At 38.0% G+C, this 18,650-nt stretch overlaps 2 long non-coding RNA genes across 4 annotated transcripts; both read right to left on the bottom strand.

Annotated features, from left to right (window-relative positions):
- Window positions 1-880: 880 nt before the first annotated feature.
- LOC140690235 (uncharacterized) lies at window positions 881-3,668 on the bottom strand. The gene is made up of 4 exons (XR_012065421.1): window positions 3,544-3,668; window positions 2,851-2,929; window positions 1,687-1,838; window positions 881-1,150 (listed from the first exon to the last, which is right to left on the bottom strand). It is a non-coding gene; the product is annotated as an uncharacterized lncRNA (long non-coding RNA).
- An 817-nt stretch (window positions 3,669-4,485) lies between these two features.
- Window positions 4,486-18,436, bottom strand: LOC140690236 (uncharacterized). Of its 3 annotated transcripts, none has more exons than XR_012065424.1 (4): window positions 18,255-18,436; window positions 13,876-14,039; window positions 12,605-12,754; window positions 4,486-4,671 (listed from the first exon to the last, which is right to left on the bottom strand). It is a non-coding gene; the product is annotated as an uncharacterized lncRNA (long non-coding RNA). The 3 variants fall into 3 exon arrangements; XR_012065422.1 differs by having other exon boundaries at window positions 13,891-14,039; XR_012065423.1 differs by lacking the exon at window positions 18,255-18,436 and adding an exon at window positions 17,997-18,088 and having other exon boundaries at window positions 13,891-14,039.
- Window positions 18,437-18,650: the final 214 nt, after the last annotated feature.

Raw genomic sequence — 18,650 nt, 5'->3', positions numbered from 1 at the left:
AGAATAGCTAGTAATGAGCCAATTCGACTTTGCTCCCCAAAACCTGTAATAGAAAAATCCAACCCTCTCCACTCCTTTGAGGAATCAGGACCCTCTACTCTTTCTTTCCTGGTGTAGTCCTCTTCCACCGACCTTGTTTACTAATCTTTGACTACCCAAATATACCTCCATGAGTACATATGTGCGCCTTTCTGATTTGCAGTTGGACATGTATTTTTTAGTCTTATTTTCTATTTATGTGTAAGGTTGGGGAAGTAAAAATAGCCCCCAATATAACAATAGAGAGTAGAAGAGAGGGCAAATACTCAGAAAAAGCAGAGACGAATGCTTTCAGCTATAACCCTGTCTCCCAAAATAGAAGCATTTATTTTAAGTTAGACTCTCCTAACCAATAAGATACACACTAGTTAAAAATACATAAACACAGTATTTTTAATTTATCAGCTCTGTGGAGAGCTTATTGTAGGCAGGGGGCATGTTTCTTTCCTCTTTATAATTACAGGGCTCATGATGATGCCTGGCACTGAAGGCACTTAATAAATATGGATTTAATTGAATTTTATATGTTATACGAAAAGCAAGTACTTAATTAGAACAGAAGGTCTCATTTATGCGAACATACTATTATTCTTTATCTTTTAACTTGTGAAATAGATCTACTAGACAAATCTTAAAACTGCTTTATTTTCACAGAAAAATTAAAATGTATGCTTTTGGTAAGGGACAGGAACTGTAATAGGTTAGTTTTTTAATCTTGGGGTTAGTAATCGTTGAACATGGTATATTGCCTTGTGAGCCTGCCATCCAATATTCAGCTTTTCTTTAGTGCAAGGTTGTATCAGTTGGCCATTGCTGCATAACAAACCATCTCAAGGCTTAGTTATTTGACATAACAATTATTTATTAAATCTCATAAGTCACAAGGCTGGGTGTTGGTTGATCTTGACTGGACTTGCTTGTATTCCTGCAGGTGAATTCTACTTCATGTGTCTCTCATCCTTCTCCTAAGCCCTGAGAGCCAGGCCAGCCATGTCCTCCTTACAGTCTGACAGAGCCCATAAAGGACAAAGTTTCTCCAGGGGAGGGTATAGCTCAGTGGTAGAGCACAGGCTTAGCATGCGTGAGGTCCTGGGTTCAATCCCCAGTACTTCTGTTAAAAAATAATAAGTAAATAAATAAATAAAAATAAACCTAATTGCCCTCCTAAATAAATAAATAAAGTAGACTAGTGGTAAGAGGATGGGGAATAAAAAGAACAAAGTTTCTCAAATTCAACACTATTTCTATTTTAGATTGAATAATTCTTTCTTGTGAGGAGTTGTCATGTCCATTACCAGATGTTCAGTATCCCTGGCCTCGGCTCACTAGATGCCAATAGAATCCCCTAAGTCATAACAGCTAATAATGTCTCCAGAAATTGCCAAATTCCCTTGGGGGCAAAATTGCTCCCCCAGTTGAGAACCACTTCTCTAGTGCACCAGCAGAAATGTGCAAGGCTTCAGGACTTCTGTGCTTGGAGCTGCACACCCTCACATCTACTTCATTCTATTGGCCAAGACAAGCTACAAGGAGAAGCAATCAAGAGGAGGGGCAGGCCACCCTGTTCCTGGCAAAGTTACACAGGAAGGGATATGAATACAGAGAGATTAGAAGAACTGGGCTATTAAAATGGCAAATCCACCTCACCAGTTATGAGTTCAGGAACTTCACTCTGGTATAGACTCCCTTCCAAGGCTGTAAGAATGTTTTCCATCATTTGCAATCTTATTAGAACAAGTTTCCAGGGCTTGGATCCTGTGCTATGACCACTTTCCATTTGGTCTGATTATTTGCGATATCTGCTAGACATAACAGGTATCACATAAAATAACATGATCTCTTTTATGTTTTATATATTAGGTTTTTTTCAATGTAATGCAAAAAATAGTCCAATCCAGAAATTTTTCATATTGTAATATTAAGTTCTATAAATGACAATGGTTATTTCTCACTTAGAAAGTATGTTCACACATAACCATGCACATATACAGAGCAACATAGAATTGCTTGATGTTAAAATAATACAAATGCAGCTTGTACCCTCTGTGAAGCAGAATTGTAGGCATGTGAGGTATACATTAAAGAACACAACTTAAGAACTAATTGTTTTTGATTTGGGGGAAAAAAAAGAAAAAAGTTTGCAGATGTTGGAAAATACTTTTCTTTAAAAGAGAACCAACTATGATTGAGGGGAAATAGCACATTGAAACTAATTTTGTCTTTTACATTTCAGTAACCTTGAGTAAAGTCATTTAATCTACCTGAGATTCAGTTTATTCAGTCACCAAGGATATTAGGCTGGATCATATTAAATTGCCAATACTGAATTGATTTCTTTAACCTTCAAACATAGCAATTTTACGTGATTCAGAACAACAGATAATAATATTAGCAGCACAGTAATTTTTTTAAGTGTTAAAAGAGTCAATATTAGTTGATTTTGAATCAAACTAAGACATACAATGGTAGAGTCAGAGAAATACAGAGATCCGTGATGTTAATACAGAACAATCTCTAAAACAAAGGTACAACAGTATTTTCCAGGAAGCATCTGCTCCTTTTTAATAGCTTTGATCAAATTCCAAACTAAAAAAAATAAAATCACATAAAAATTAGAGAGCTATGAAAATGGTTGGAGGCGGTGAGGAGAGGGAAAAGGAATAAAAGAGAGAAAAGAAATTTTTCTTTTAAGATAGAACAAAGGCTAACACAGAAGAGACTGAAAATGAATTCAAGTTCTGTTATTTGAAATATTCCTGTAAGGAAAAATGAACCTATTGTTTTTGATTCTCTAAAGCAATCAAACCTTACCTTGGAAATGAAATACCAAGACTAAAATGTTTTCTTTTGAAGCTGGATAAAAGATGAGTCATCCTTCGAGACAAGTTTCCTAAAAAGAGAATTTAAAACGAATGAAGGGATAAAAATACAGTATGAGCACAAGTTTTCATTAAATTCCTTCTTAATTATAAGAGAAGACGGTTGGCTCAGTAGTGAGTGAGTTGGCCACTGTGCTATGTTGATATATTCATTTTATGATGGGTATAAAATAAACAGTATCTTTCTTGAAGAAGCAGTAAAAAGTAAACAATGTAATACTTAGATTAATGGTTCCAAAACCAAATTAATCTTCAGAATTACGTGGGACACTTTCTTAAAATAAAAAACAAAGCACAGAGACCCCATCTCAGCTGGGCTTGAGTTTCAAGAATTTGCTTTTTCAAAAAGCTCCACAATTCATTTTAATCACTAAAGTTTGAAAAAAAACTCAGTTAAAACATACGTCCTATTGCTCTTTTCCATTTATTTAACTGGGTCGTATTTCCACACATGAGAGGCCAAGCCTTTTTTTTTATATTTTTATGCATGTTCTCCATTTGGTGTTCAACAGTGAAACTTTATGTTGTCTCTGAGGTTCTGTCTGACACTAGGTTAATAACTATTAATCTCCTTAGGCTGCCATAACAAAATACAACAGAGTGGGTGGCTTAATCAGAAACTTACTTTCTCACAGCTCTGGAGGCAGGAAGAGTGAGATCAGGGTGGCAGCATGACTGGTTTCTGGTGCGAGAGCTCTTCCTGGCTTGTAGACAGCCAGCTTTCCGCTTTGTCCTCACATGGCCTTTACTCTGTGCAGGTGGAGAGAGGAGGAGGAGGAGAGAGAGAGAGAGAGAGAAAGAGAAAGAGAATGCTCCTAAGTGTCTCTTTTTATAAGAACACTAATCCTATGGGACTGAAGTCTCACCCTTCTGATCTCATTTAAACTGAATGACTTCCCTAGAGGCCCCATCTCCAATACAACCACACTGGGAGTTAACACATCAACATATACATTTGGGGAGGACACAGATGGGCAGGCCATTACAATGACCAATTACTTCTCTTAAAAGAAGCAAACTTAGCTGGCTTCAAGATGTGTTTGAGTATCACTTATGATGGAGGAAAAAAACCTGAGCCTAATGAACTACATTTACATCTTCTGTCTAAAATGCACAGGTATCTAAAACATTGTGTAATGCCTAAAACATTCAATAAGTGGTTGTGTACTCAAAGATTTGATTCTCTTTAGAGAACCAAGGAGAATACTTGCGCTGTCCCTCCCTTAAACATTGGCTTTGTCCTCTGGCCTCATCTGTTAGAACCCTGAACATCCCTCCAAGGCAGGAGATGGGAGGAGTTACTGCGATCTTGTTGGAGGAATCCGAAGAAAGGACACTTGAAAATGTATATGCTTCTGGAAAAGTCTCCAAGATACAAAGACAAGTTTTTTAGAAGTAGTTTACAAAGACAAGTTATCGATTTTTTTTTTGAGAAAGAAAAGCTATAGTAAAAAGGTCTGCTGGATTTAAGCCATTGATGCTACGTTCCTGATTAATCCCAGATCAGGCCGAACAAGAAAGACTGGATCTTAGCTAGTTAGTTGAGGCAAAGAAAACGAATCCCAACTTTAGTCACAGCAATTTCTAGGACTTTATTTGAAGAAAATAACCAGACAGGAGATAAAAGATGTAGATAAAAGGTGCTCATCAAAGAGCAATTTTCTCCATCATGTCGTTTTCCTTTCTCAGCATCTCTCGAAGTCTTGTCAGTTTTCAGAGTTGGGTTATTTGCCCTCTCCTCTGGACTTGCAGTCTTTAAAACATAAAAATAAAAATTGAAATATCTAGAGTACCAATTAAGGGAGAGTAATGAGATAAACTATATTCTATTCAGATAATGGGACACATTACAGTCACTAAAAGTGATAACTGCTAGAAATTTTAATGACATAAAAATATTCCCTATATAATATTAAGTGAAAACAGCAAACACAGAACTGTACTTAGTATTATGGTAATTTTATCTAAATATAAAGAGGTAAATAAATAAACAGGTAGATCAAATAGATACATTAAATATATATTCATAGAAAAAAGATTATAATGAAATATAATTTAAAAATTTACCTCATTATTACTGGATGGTGAACTTAGGAGCCACTTTAATTTTTCTCTATATAGTTTCTTTAAATAGGCCAATTATTTGGTAATAAGCATTTATTACATTTATAATCAAGACAAAACATGTTTTTAGGGAATAAAAATGAAACAGAACATGAAAGAGTGACAGTGTTACTCCTTCCAATGCTTGGGCAAATGGGATGAATTTTATACCTCCATGCATCTGTTGACTTTCCCCTAGGGTAAATTAACATTTAATGCTCATAAATCTGAATTCCCTACATTCTAAATTCTTCATTATTCTTGAAGATTTCTTCATCTTGAAACAACAGAATTGGCTTAAAGTGTTAAGACTATGAGAACGACAGCTTTCCATCTCCCATTTCTTTGAGCTCAGCGTTGAAGGCCAGCAGTCTGCGATGCCTGCGGGAGAGGTTAGAGGGCTCCATTAAAGAAACATCTGCCTCAAAAGAGTTATTAGGGGTGGAGCTGCAGCTGTGGGAGCATCAGCACGAGGCAGGGGTTGAGAGCAAGGGGCAGGCACAACCAGCCGAAGAAAGCCCACAAGACAAGAGGAGACGGCAAAGAATGAAACCCAGAAAACTGCCAACACCCACAGCAGGGCTGAGAAAGAAAAATAAAATGATGGAAGAGATGGCGAAACTGATCGAGTACAAAGCGAAACAGGCGAGAAAGGCGAAGAGAAAAAAACCAGAAATAGCTTCTCCGAGGAGGGAATTGTGAGCAGATGAGGAGAGTGAGGGGAGAAGGGCATTTAAGCTCAGGTAAGTGGTATAAGCAGGAATAAAGCATCAAGTCCTTTGGGAGACAGAGACTTTGAAAACAGAAAGACAGGTTGGAAGTCAAATTGTGAAAGATGTTGAATTCCAGGTTAAAGAGGTGAGACTTTATTCTCCAGGCTGTAAGAGAAGGGAATGTCTAGTTTTAAAGAGTCTCAAAAGCCCGGATTTGATGAGAGAACAAAGTTTCCTAAACCTCCAACTTCCTTGTATGCATTAGGAATGAAGCTTATTAAACAACAAAGTCCTACTGAATAGCACAGGGAACCATATTCAGTACTTTATAATAGCCTATAATGAGACTGATTTCATTTTAAATGACAAAGTTGAATAATAGTCTGAAATTTTAACATTCCTTTCTTAATAATTAATACAACAAGTAGACAGGATATCCATATAGAGACGACTTGACCAACTTTGTCCTAAATGACAGTCGTAGGACACTCATCCAACAATAGATGATGTATTTAAGTGCACACAGAGCGTTCATCTGCATACATCATATACTGTGACACAAACACGTTTGAACACACTTAAAGGGAACTGAATCATATCAAGCATGTATCTGACCACATTAGAATTTAATTTTAAATCAATAACAGTAACTTACCTGGAAGAGCTCCAAATATTTGAAATAAAATTGCACATTTTCAAATCTACACTTGGAAAAAAATTTGAGCTAAATAAAAATAAAATTATAGCAATTCAAAATTAGTGGGATGCAACTAAAGCAATACTTAAAAGGAAATAAAACTAAGATTCCAAAAGATCTCAAATCAATTATTTCAGCTTTCATCACAAGAAACTAGGAAAAAAGAGACAAATAAAAATTAAAGTAAGTAGAAGGAAGGAAATAATAAAAATAGTAGCAGAAAGAAATAAAATAGGAAACAGAAAAACAATAAAATGACTTTTTCCCAGAAGACTGAAGAGGAAGGAACAGTTACTAACTCAATTCATAATACCATTACTTTTATATCAAAACCAGATAAAGACCTTAAAACAAAACAAAACTATAAACCAAAATCCCTCATGAGCTTAGATGGTAATTCCTTAACAAAACATTGTCAAATTGAATCCATCATTATATAAAAAAGAAAAAGTTACCATGAACAAGTTAGCTTTACTTTAGAAATGCAACATTTGTTAAAAAGTCAAAAATCAATCACCATAATACACTGTATTAACAAATTAAAGAAAGAAAAAACATACGACTATCTCAATAGATATAAAAAAATATTTGATGAAATCTAACATTGATCCCTAACAAAATCTCTCAACAAAGTAGGAATAGAAGAAAACTTCCTCAAATAAAACTATCTACAAAAAATTGTATCTCACATCATACTTAATGGTAGAAGACTAAATGCATAGATGAGAACAAGGAGGAGATGCCAGCTTTCACCACTCTGTCCATCACTGTAGTAGATACTGTAGTCAGTGTAATCAAGCAAGATAGAGAATTATTATTATTTTAATAAAATAATTTAAATTGTCTTCATTCAAAAACAGGTACATCAGAAAACTTTGCGGAGAGTAGAAATGTCTATTATATTAATTGTGTCATTTCATAGGTAAGTACAGTTGCCAAAACTTGTCAAACTGTAGACCTTAATGTATAGTTTATTGTATGTAGATTATAACTGAGTAAAGCTGGCTTACTGCTTTTGTATATAATAAGATAAATTTATTATCTCACATAATAAGTCCCAAAATAGAGCATCAGTTAAATCAGCATTTTAATATCAAGATCGCTCTGTTTGACAACTGCAGGCTTCACTACTCACTGTATGAGAATGACCACAGTATCTCCAAGCATTGCGTCCCGACACCACAAAGTCAAAACGCAAGGAGAAAAAGGGACACCTACTGTCCTGAGTATCTTTATAAGAGTAAAGACAACTTCCCTAAGAAACTTCCCCTAACCTGTGATTGGTCAGAGTTTCACAACATGGAACTCTAGGAAAGACAATGGAAAACATATTTGGCTCAGCAAATAAACTTCACTCCCTAAAATCCATATTTCCTCAACGTCCGAATAAAACCGGAGTTCTGATAACAAGGAAGATGAATGTAAATGTCTTTGGGTTGAGCTATCCCATCAGTGACTGATACAGGCATTAAGTGGCTCTGTAGCCCCTTCGGCTTACTGCATCAGCTCCCTGGTGGGGCCAAGAGAATCCCTTTTTTGCTAACGAAAGATATATTCATTTTGAAATTCTGGGGGGAAATGTTAGGGTGGAACAGCTTTTGAAAATTCTTAATTTATTCAAAATTATTTTTAGCAGGATATAATGAATTTTAAGTAGCTTTGTTTTCATACTTCAAAGATGAATCAGTGCTTATGCTATTTGCATATCCTCCTGATGTCTAATATTAATTGGAATTGGGTGATGTTTTAAAATATAAACAAGCATTAACCTGAGGTAAGTGAAAATGGAACCAATGAATATTCACTTTTGGAATATTCTTTTATGCATCAAATGCATCTGTCAGGCTAAAGATCATATAGGACAAATACAAAGAGGGTCAAGAGAATCTGATGAGTAGATTTTGGAGGGTATACATTAAACTACAAAAGTTCCCATTGAGAAAACTTGAAGAAAAAAAACAAGATTTGTCAGACAAATTTTTGGAAAGCAAATAAATTGTGGAAGCAAATAAATAAAACTGGAAGCTCTGAGAATTACTAACAACAACGATGGATGTACTGTCAAATCTGGGGCTATTTACCAGTTGTAGCACAAGTTCTAGGTGAGAAGCTGAGCAAATCTTTAATTCAGCTCTCATCTCTGGCATTAACAGAGCGGAAGAAAAAGACTACAAAGCCTCTGTGCTAAATCAACAGGGCAGAGCCAGGCAGTTGGAATTTTACCAACTTCTGGAGACAAGGGTGACACCCAACACGTCTCTTTCATTTCCTCCATGATGCAAATAGCTTGGAAGATCCAGAAATCATCAGGTGACAAGAGGATCTAAAAAGAAGGCACAAACTTCCAGCTATAAAATAAATAAGTCACAAGGATGAACTGTACAGCACAGGTAATGTAGTCAATAATTTGGTAATAGCTTCATATGGTGACAGTCAACTAAACTTATCGTGGTGATACTTTTGTAATGTATGAGAATAGCAAATCACTATGTCGTACACCTGAAACTAATGTAATATTGGGAGTCAGTTAACTTCAGTAAAAAATAGGCTACCTAAAATAAATCATAAATAAAATTTCAAAATAAAATAAAGAGACCCACGTCAACACCTCTTCCTGTGTTAACAGGTATGAAAACTCTAACAGGTCCTCCTGGCTCCTTCTCTCCAAAGTCATAAATACCGAGGCCTGAGGCTGGAGAACAGGAGGATGTACTACACGTGTTGTTCTGACCACAGGGACCCAAACAAGTGGGTTTCTCTTCTTTTGTCCTCCTTTACTTTATAAAATAGAAACTGCTCTTTTGGGGGAGGGTGTAGCTCAGTGGTAGAGTGTGTGCTTAGCCGGCATGAGGTCCGGGTTCAATCCCCAGTGCCTCCATTAAAAAAAAATATATATATATATATATATGTGTGTGTGTGTGTGTGTGTGTGTGTATGTGTGTGTGTGTGTAAATAAACCTAATTACCTCCCTCCCCCACCAAAGAAAAGAAATAAAACCATTTTTGTTTTAAAAGAAACTGCTCTTTTAATTCCAAAAATGAAGCTGTTGATTTAGAATGGGTGTGTTTAAATAACTGCTCTGATTCTGCACTCTCTCCCCACTGGGCTCTTCTTCACGTTATGTGACTGAGCACCTAGCATCGTTGCAGGGCACCGTGAGTGGCCTGACAGATGAGGCAGCAGGTGGAGGTGGATGGGTTATACACAGTGCCTCCCTTCAAGTAGCGTTAAGGCATGAAAAACGATGTTCAAAGTTTCTGCTAACAGAAAGCATTCCACAGAGAGGACACTACCTGAATAGCTCCACTTTAACTTCAGATCGACCTTGAATGTGAATGTGATGAGGAATTCCATGCCTACCTTTGTCCAAATAAATATGTTATTCCTGCGTTTGGCATGGTAGAGATTTCCTTTTCTGATTTATTACTACTTTATCCACCTCTTTTGAAAAGAAACTTAAAAGAACCTTAATATTTCTAAATTTTAAGAAGTTTGGACCAAGATCCATTGAATTAATATGTCCTCCAAAGGTATAAGTACTTTAATTTGCTTATTAATCACTATACAGGACCCAGAAATCACCATGAGGACAGGAACCAGCAACTCTTGGCTGACTAGACCTTGAAATCGTCTGCTTCCCAAAGTTTCCCTGTGTTGCTATCCTCAAGACACTTTCTAGATTCCTGGTCAGAGGGTACAAATTCTCCTTTATATTCCAATGTTCATCCTGCATAGTCCCCATGTTTTCAAAATGCCTTCTGTCAAATGCAGACACTATTGAAATGACTCGCTGACTGTGGCAGGAAAGGGGGGCTGGCATCCCTACCCTTGTGCCTGGCTGACAAGAGCCTGCACATCAATTCCACCCCCTGATCTAATAGACTTCACAGTGTCCCCTCTCCTCACGCTTTACCCACGCTCTCCATCTTGAGTTCACTGCTTCAGAAGAGAAGTCTATGTGTCTTTCCTCCATTCATCCTTCATCCTCTCCAAATCTCTTTCCCCTCTTGCATACATGTGTTTGTGACAATATGCCTTTGAATCATTCCTGGACTCTTATTTATTTTTAAAGGACACACCATATAGTATAATGCATGGATACTTATTATTAAATAATAAACACTTAGGAAATTTGAAGTATTCTACAAGACTAGAAGTAATGCTGTGTAATAAAAACTTAACTTGTAACTTGTTTGGGAATTCACTTTTTAATCATCTGGGACTGACATTCACTCTCCAGATGTCTCATCCCCATTGCTCATGGCTCTTTATAAATGACCATCAATAGAACTTTCGGTGGAATAGTTTAAAATATTAAAGTAAACAGTAAAGGGCAAATCATTCTGTCTCTTCTGGGAGATTAAAAAGAATGAAATGTTTCAGTTGCATACATCTTCAGCATTCTATTCATCCTAAAGAAAAGTATGATGCCATAAATCAATCCACAGTGGTAATAAGGCTCTGACTACTCATAGAAACTGCAACATTACAATTTGTTTACATTTATTCTATCAAGAACTAGAGTAGGTGAGCACCTACCATTTACTTGTGCATTAGATAATTTCTATAAAGTTGTATACGATGATTTTTGTTACTGTTTTTTTTTTTGAAAGCATAGGAAAAAGAAGAACATACTCTTGAAGACAATGTACATTTGAGGGCTGACTATGCATCATGAATAATATTTACATATATTATATGTGTATATATTATATGTATATGATATCTATATGTCACATTACACATATTTTACTTATAGTAATCTTTAATCGTCATAAGAAGCCTGAAGGGTAGGTAATATGTATATTTTATAGACAGGAACCTACAGCTCAGCAAGCTTAATCTCCTCAAGGTCACACAAGCAGGGCTGGTAAAGGATGCTTTTTGACTCTGGTCTATCTATTCCAAAGCCCGTATGCTTTTTACTACACCATGCAAGAAGATACGATCCCTGGTGAAACATAATTGAGTGAAGACCATTGAAACATCTGCTCTACCGAAGTCATTCCACTAGAATATGGCCAAAGCCTGAGGTGACTCAGACTCTGGGGGTGCTCAAAAGACTTTAGCTTTCTGCCAAATACATCTGAGTTAGAAACAACAAGCAAACAAAGGAAGAAGCACCTTCAAGTATAGGGACTGAAATAACATCTAACAGCTCTAAGAAGGGGTTAATCTGGTTACACATCAGGCTGTCTGATACAAGATATTTACAAAAAGAAACAGCCTAAACGCCAAATCAAAGGAGGAACATTGCCATTATTAGATGCACACAGACATGATCCAGGATGATGCTTTTCCTTGCAAAAGAGAATCTTAGCAACCTCTGCAGTCTCCTGGGTGTTTACTCACAATATGTTGAGGGAAGGAGGAGTTGAACTAAATGTAAAACCCTATAAATCATCTTCCCCCAAATCACAAACAGGAATGCTAATTTATTTTTCTGCCAACACAGAATGGCCATCATCAACAAAATGTCAAGTAGCACAGAAAAACTCCAAAAAGAAAGATCTCGTACAACACAGTTACTGCTAAAGCCATGAGAAAAGCAACCACGATCAATGCAAAGGGATAATTAAAGCATTCTTTCAAATCATCATTAGTGACAGCAAACACAGCCTAGCCTCATTAGTAAACCACGAGGCACAGTCCGACTAATAGAACCCACTGGCAGCTTCAATAAATATTCCATTTCTGAGAGCTTTTGGAGAGAAAGCAGCTTAAGGTGGGGGGGAGGCTTAATCAATTTCCTTTGCAATAAGACCCTTGCAGCTTATAAAGTCACAAATCAGTCTTACATGCGTTCCTCAGGAGTCTAAGACAATGGAAGTGAGTGGGAGAAAATATTCCTTCAAAGACACATTGCCATTGTTGACTTAAAACAGCAGATCATAAAAGCAATCTGAGCCACTGCATTTTTTTCCAAATGCATAAAAACATCAGAGCTAATCAACCGTCATATTGTCAAGCTCAATCATTCACAATCCTGTCCTCTCTATGTTAGCACTTTTCTTCTTCGCTTGTTATTTCAAACGTTTACTTTGAAGTTAAAAAATGGATAAAATCACTTTGAAGGCTGCTGAATGTATGGGCCTTTTAACAGAAGGACATTTGCAAAAGGAGGGAAAAAAGCATGTGGCATGATGAAGGTGAATAACCAACAATCTCTTACCAAGTTAGTGTTTTTGAAGAAGAAAAGTTTCTAAATTATAGTGCCATAGTTCAGATTAGAAGGGCTACCATTACATTTCAAATTCACTTCTCTGCTGAGTCATCCAAAAAGATTTAAATCTAGTATATATTCATCTACTGTTATGATCTCCTGGAAAAGACGTAAAATGAAGCACTGCAATTAGTTTGAAAAATATGACAATTTCAATATCATGAAATATAAATAAGAATGAAAAACAGGCAGCACATGGCAAAACAAAAAGCTTTGAAGTCAAAAAGTCAACAGAAGAGTAAGAGTTCATCTTCTCACATGGTCAAACATTAATTAGTTTTACTGATTTCAATGCCGCTCTGAAAATACCCATTGTCTAGGTTGAAATAGATCTGTGGTATTCACCCATCAAGAAGAGACATACATCTTATTCTTTTTAGGTTTCCACTGATTCTGATTTACACAGGCTTAGTGAATAAAAGGTATTGCAAAGGAATTTTTTTTCTGATGCATAAAATGTTCTGAAATCCCAATATCTAGCAAGCTAGATACTCAGAAATCTGCTCCAGTATTTAGCAAACATAAAACATATGGTCTGTGGAGTTTCATTTACACATTTTGGAATAAAAGCTTTTAAAGAAAGTCACTTAAATAAATTCTCTAAAATCACATTTTAAGTGATTCAGAAATTTCCAAAAATAACTCAAATGTAGCTGGTTTCAGATTTCAGATTTAATTTTAAGCTGACGAGTTCATCAGATATGGAATAATCTCTTGTTAAACTTTTCAATCTTGATTAAAGTTGGCCAAACCTATGGCCATAACATCAAAATTTTACATTCAGTTTTAATTGGCTTCAAATACTGTTGATTTAAAATTCACAGTAAAATTCGTGTAGTAGATATATTCACTTTCTGTTGCTGTGTGACAAATTAACACACATTCAGTATTTTTTAATAATCTGCTTCTTACTTCACAGTCTGAGAAGGCTGGAAATGGTCGTAAGTAGGTTCTCTGCTCAGGGTCTTGCCAGGCTGCAAACCAGGTGGTGAGTGGAGCTGTGGGCTCACCTAGAGCTCAGGATCCTTTTCCAAACTCATTCAAGTTTTGGCCAGCATGTGATTCCTTGTGGTTGTAGGACCAAGGTTCCTGCTACCTTGCTGGCTATCAACTCGGGAAGCTCTCAACTCCTGGAGGCTACTTACTATTCCCCACCACATGGCCCTCTCCACAACATGGCAGTTTGCTCCTTCAAGGTCAAGCTTGAGAATCTCCCTCACCTTGAATCTCTTTACCTCTTTTAAGGGTTCACTTGATTAGTTCAGGTCCATCCTGTTTCGCCAGTTTTTCCCAGAGCATAGGGTGCCTCATTCCCGACCTCCGCCCTGAACTCCTTTCAGGGTGTGTTGAAGGTCAGCGACTGCAGTGGCTCATGACTTCATCCCTGTAGAGGGAGACAGCAAGTGACAATTTTCAGTTGGCAGAACTAAGCTATATTACAGAGTGTAAAGAGGTTCTCTTGGTAAATGTATAGGGAGGGAGAATTCTGAAAGTTATTCTTTCAGAGGGACTCAGTAGACACAAATTTTTTGAAGTTGAGGGAAAGGTTTTCTTTAGGGCAGGATCAAAAAAGATGCCAGAAACTAGCTCTCCATAATAGGAGTTCAAGAGGAACTGATGGCTATCCCAAGATGTCGACCGCATGTATAGGGACCAGGCTTTAATGTCACCATTTCTGGTTATTTATTTTATATCCTTATCTATATATGGTCATTTATATATAAATTATATAATATAAAATCTACAAGTGTATCTGACTCATAACAATAAAAAATTATCTGAGATTTATAGTCTTTTACTATTGAAATTCTGACCTCTTGAATGTCAAGAATCATTGGAGCTTGATGATATAAGTGTGGGACTTCTATAAACTTTTCTGTTATCTTGAAATTTTCCATAATAACAAAATATATTTTAAGAAAATTAGTTAATACTTTTCTACAAAACTAGGTTTTTAATTTTGGTAGCACCTGACATTTATAATGTTTAAGCAGAAAAGGAACATATCATTTGTAAAGTCAGATTCCTAATTGAACCTTTTCAAAGGAATGAGAAGTTCCTGTAGTGTTGTAACTATCTAGTTATTCAAATGGCATTTTGATCATAGTTATGAACTTTCCGAAGAAATTTCACTTATCTTGCATGCAATACATTAGGGACTTGAACCTTTTCATTTTATTAAAATGCAAAGTAACTACCCCATCTTGCTCTTTTGGAAAATTCGATTGCAATGAAAATCACCTAGAGAATATTGCCTCTGAGTTAAGGTGATTCGGTGAGCTGTGAATGTACGCAGATTATCGTGGAAGAAAATAGACAAAGTAATCATGGCAGTGGCAATTTGTTCATCACTTTAGGATTTACAAATCATTTTCCTGAACATAATTTTAATTTTTTTTATCCTTTGTTCTATATTGGCCCCCACTTCTGACTTTCCAACCTTCCAAATACGAGAATTTCACCAGTATCACGAAAAACTATTTAAATGTGGTTTATTGGTAGAGTACTTTTACCAGCTTACACATGTTTTTGTCCCTATACCATATAATTTATGTGAAGAATGTGTGTATGACTAAGATTTCCTGCCCCTCAAACACTCCCATTCAGCACTCAAACAATTAAATCATAGTTCACAGTTCAAAAGGCTGGTGTTTGGGTCCCATGTAATAGCGAAGGCAGCTGTATCTTCATCTGTCTCACATGGGACTCTGTTATTGCTTCACTAAAGGATGACACAGTGAGGCCACAGTAGGCAGGTGACATTCCACACTTTTGTGGAATTCTGTCCTTTCTCCTGTCAGATTAATTTTGAGACACAACCCAGTTAATAATATATGAAACATATTTTGTTCCCAGTCTTCTACTTAATTATTGACTAAATTAAATTCAAGATGATTGGAATTGAGGATTAGATTTGCAAATTTTGGAGTCTTTTTCATACAATTAAAAAGCCTGCTTAATGGTACCAGGCTCATCCCCTCATGAGCCAACTTGGCCACATGAGCTGCATTAAATGAAATTCCAGAAGTTTAACAACTGATTTTCCCTGTAAATTGTGAAGGTGAGTGCAACCCTAAGAGCAACTAGTACTTTAGGGTAAGAACCATAATTCACAAAACAAGATTATGAAAAAACTAAAAAGATGACAATGAATACAGTTTTTGAGGAACGACCCTGACTTGCAAGTTACCTTAATATTGTTGCTATGAAAACATCAATTGCTTACAAAAGAGGATTAATGGTAAGAAGGAACTAGATTCAAATAACAGACTGACCTCATGTTTTCACTCTACAGGCAGGATAACAAATCGATGAGGGCCCATCAATTGAATTTGTATTATCCAAGCAATGCCACACATAATTATATAATTCGTAAAACAGATGTGACTTTCCACTTAAAAAAAAAAAAGCACCAAATACAAGCAAAGAAACATACTGGCTTAAATGGACACCAAATGCATGCTAAAACGGCCTGGGAAAATAAGGCCACATACCCAATATACATGAAATGAAGGCAAGTCTAAAGTAAACAGACGTTTGCTTAATGAAATTCTAACAGCTTGCAGATATAGTTTTTTTAATTTTTCTAATTTTACCTTCTTACATTATATTGTAGGATGTTTTAAATTCTCTTTTAGGAATGTCATTTAAGGGTGTAACTTAGATGGAAAAAGAAAGGCTAATGCTCTCTTCGAGTTTCAGCTGCTTTAAAACAACAAGCTATAAAAATTCTGATTTGTAGGATCACACTGGCCCATAAAACATGGGTTTCTATGTACTAGAATGTGCAAAGAACCCCCTTTTTATCTTAAAGGAAGGATCAATGCACATTATAGTCTGTCTTGGGAGGAGAAGGAAAAAGAACGGGTTTACCAGATCTCTGGGGTTATTTGCCAGTCAGCATCCTCTGCCTGGTAACCCACAAGGCCAAAGGGACAAGGGGCCCCTGCCCTTGAGATCCAACAGATGTCTGAATATCCTAAAGGAGTACAACCAAGGACCAGGAGTCCTAACCTAATATAATTATTGTATTTCCTTGAAAATACAGTTTCTCCATCCAGACCCCTAGAAACACCCCCCCACCACTGACACACACACACACACACACACACACATACACACACAAGAATTCCCTTGTTCCCTAAACTTATCTCCCCAGTAGTCTTAATCCCTTTTCCCAGAAACCCTGTGACACCCTCTTCCCTTGGAAAGCTCGCCTTTCCCCAGAACCCCCTCCACATCCAGGAAAATTCTACCTCTCCCACATAGCAAGCAAGTCTAATGATGTCTTCACCTCATCTTGCTTATTGCAAACTCTGCCAATTCAAACGTCAGCAAAATGTTAATGGAAGTTTTCTCTTGCCCAGGCTTCTGCTGATTCTGAGGGAAAACCGTGGGCTGTGCACTTGTAAGCAGAAGCCAGCAGAAGCTCTTTACCAGTAACGGCTGCCATCACGTTCCTCTAAAATCACCTAAGAAAAGGGAGTCTGATCTCTAAAGAGGAGAGTGCTTTTTCCCCATTTGCAGGGTTTTCCTCTTCCCTCCGAGAATAAGACCTCCCCGTTATTTTGTTCAAAGACAGTTTTTCCCTTCCTCCTCTGCTTTCATCTCGGAAGTCTCCTCTCACACAAAGGAATAATGGCTCTGTCTGAGCCATCAGACCACGGATAGTTCAGTCACGGACTCCAGAAGATTCCCAGTGGAGGAGGGTGGGGGTGTTGGCTAATCGCCCCATGTCCACAGATTACCTTTTCTGAGACTGAATATTACGTCGTCAGAAATACAAAACATCCACCGCGTTACTTGACCTACAGTTATTTTTATCAGCTAGGTTTCTGTCTGACCATCCGGGCTGAATGATTAGTAAAACGGTTAGACGATTTGGTCATAGAAATAACAGGACTGCGGATGACAAGAACTAGACCAAATGCTTACAGTCCCATTGTGGACAATAACTTCATTATGAAAGTGACTAAAGCAGAAACAACCGTTTCATCCCACAATATTTACTTATCCATTCAACAAACATCTAATGGGCACTAAGGACATGTTAAGGGTCGGGTAACAGGAGGAAAGGCAAACAGACAAAGATGGAGCAGCCTCTCCACGTGGATGGAGCCTCTCCTCTTGTCTCCCGCTTCCACCCAAGCTCTCAGCTCAGGCGTGTCTGTTTACTGGTCCCTAAAGTGCGAAGCTCGACCTCGGCGCCTGAGAGCGCGCAGGGCAGACAGTGCTGAGCTGGCTTCTCCACACGGGTTAGAGCTGCCGCCGGAGATCGGCGGGCCCCACACCTCGCCTCCCTCGCCGCCGTCTCCCCAGGGGTTGCCATCCACCGCTCCACCTTGTTCGAAGCGGGGCTGCGGTGTTGGTTTCCAGACACAGACGCGCCGAGGCTGACTTCCCCTGTGAGCGGCAGGGGTGGGGAAGGCCGTCCACAGGCCCACGCCGCGCGAGTGCCGCGTTCATCCGCGGGGGGCGTGGCAGCCGGTGCCCCCGGGGAGCGCGCTCGGCGACTTCGCGGCAGGGGACACGAGGGCGCTCCCGCGGCCATCGCCGCTCTGAGTACAGAAGTGGCGCCCTTGCGCAGCTCTCTGCTTACCGTCCGGCAGAGAGTGGCCAAGCAGCCAGCAACGCAGGAGCAGAGCAGCAGGAGCGAGGGTTCCAAGGGACCGCATCTTACGTCCACAGAGGGAAACGCCTCTAAAAAGGCAAATACCATCCCCAGCTCCCTAGAGAATTAGCCATTGCTCCCAAGTGCTCCCATGTCCGCACCAAAGCTTCTGCGCAAGGTGAGTGCTTGGCTCAGCACAGTCATACCGAAAATACATTCTTCCTGGCGGGGGAGATGATGGGTGAGCAAACCGGTACACATTTGCAACTAGAAAGCCCGTGCTCACACTTCCGCTTTCTCCCTCCTCTCCAGCTAAACTTTTTTTTTTTTAAGACTAAGATCGCTACTGTACTGTAAATGAGAACTTTTTGCTTTTTAATTTTG

This window comes from Vicugna pacos, chromosome 29 (assembly GCF_048564905.1).
Source record: "Vicugna pacos chromosome 29, VicPac4, whole genome shotgun sequence".
NCBI classification, from domain to species: domain Eukaryota; kingdom Metazoa; phylum Chordata; class Mammalia; order Artiodactyla; family Camelidae; genus Vicugna; species Vicugna pacos.
The sequence above is the reverse complement of the archived record's forward strand: the minus strand, read 5'-3'. Positions and strand labels throughout refer to the sequence as shown.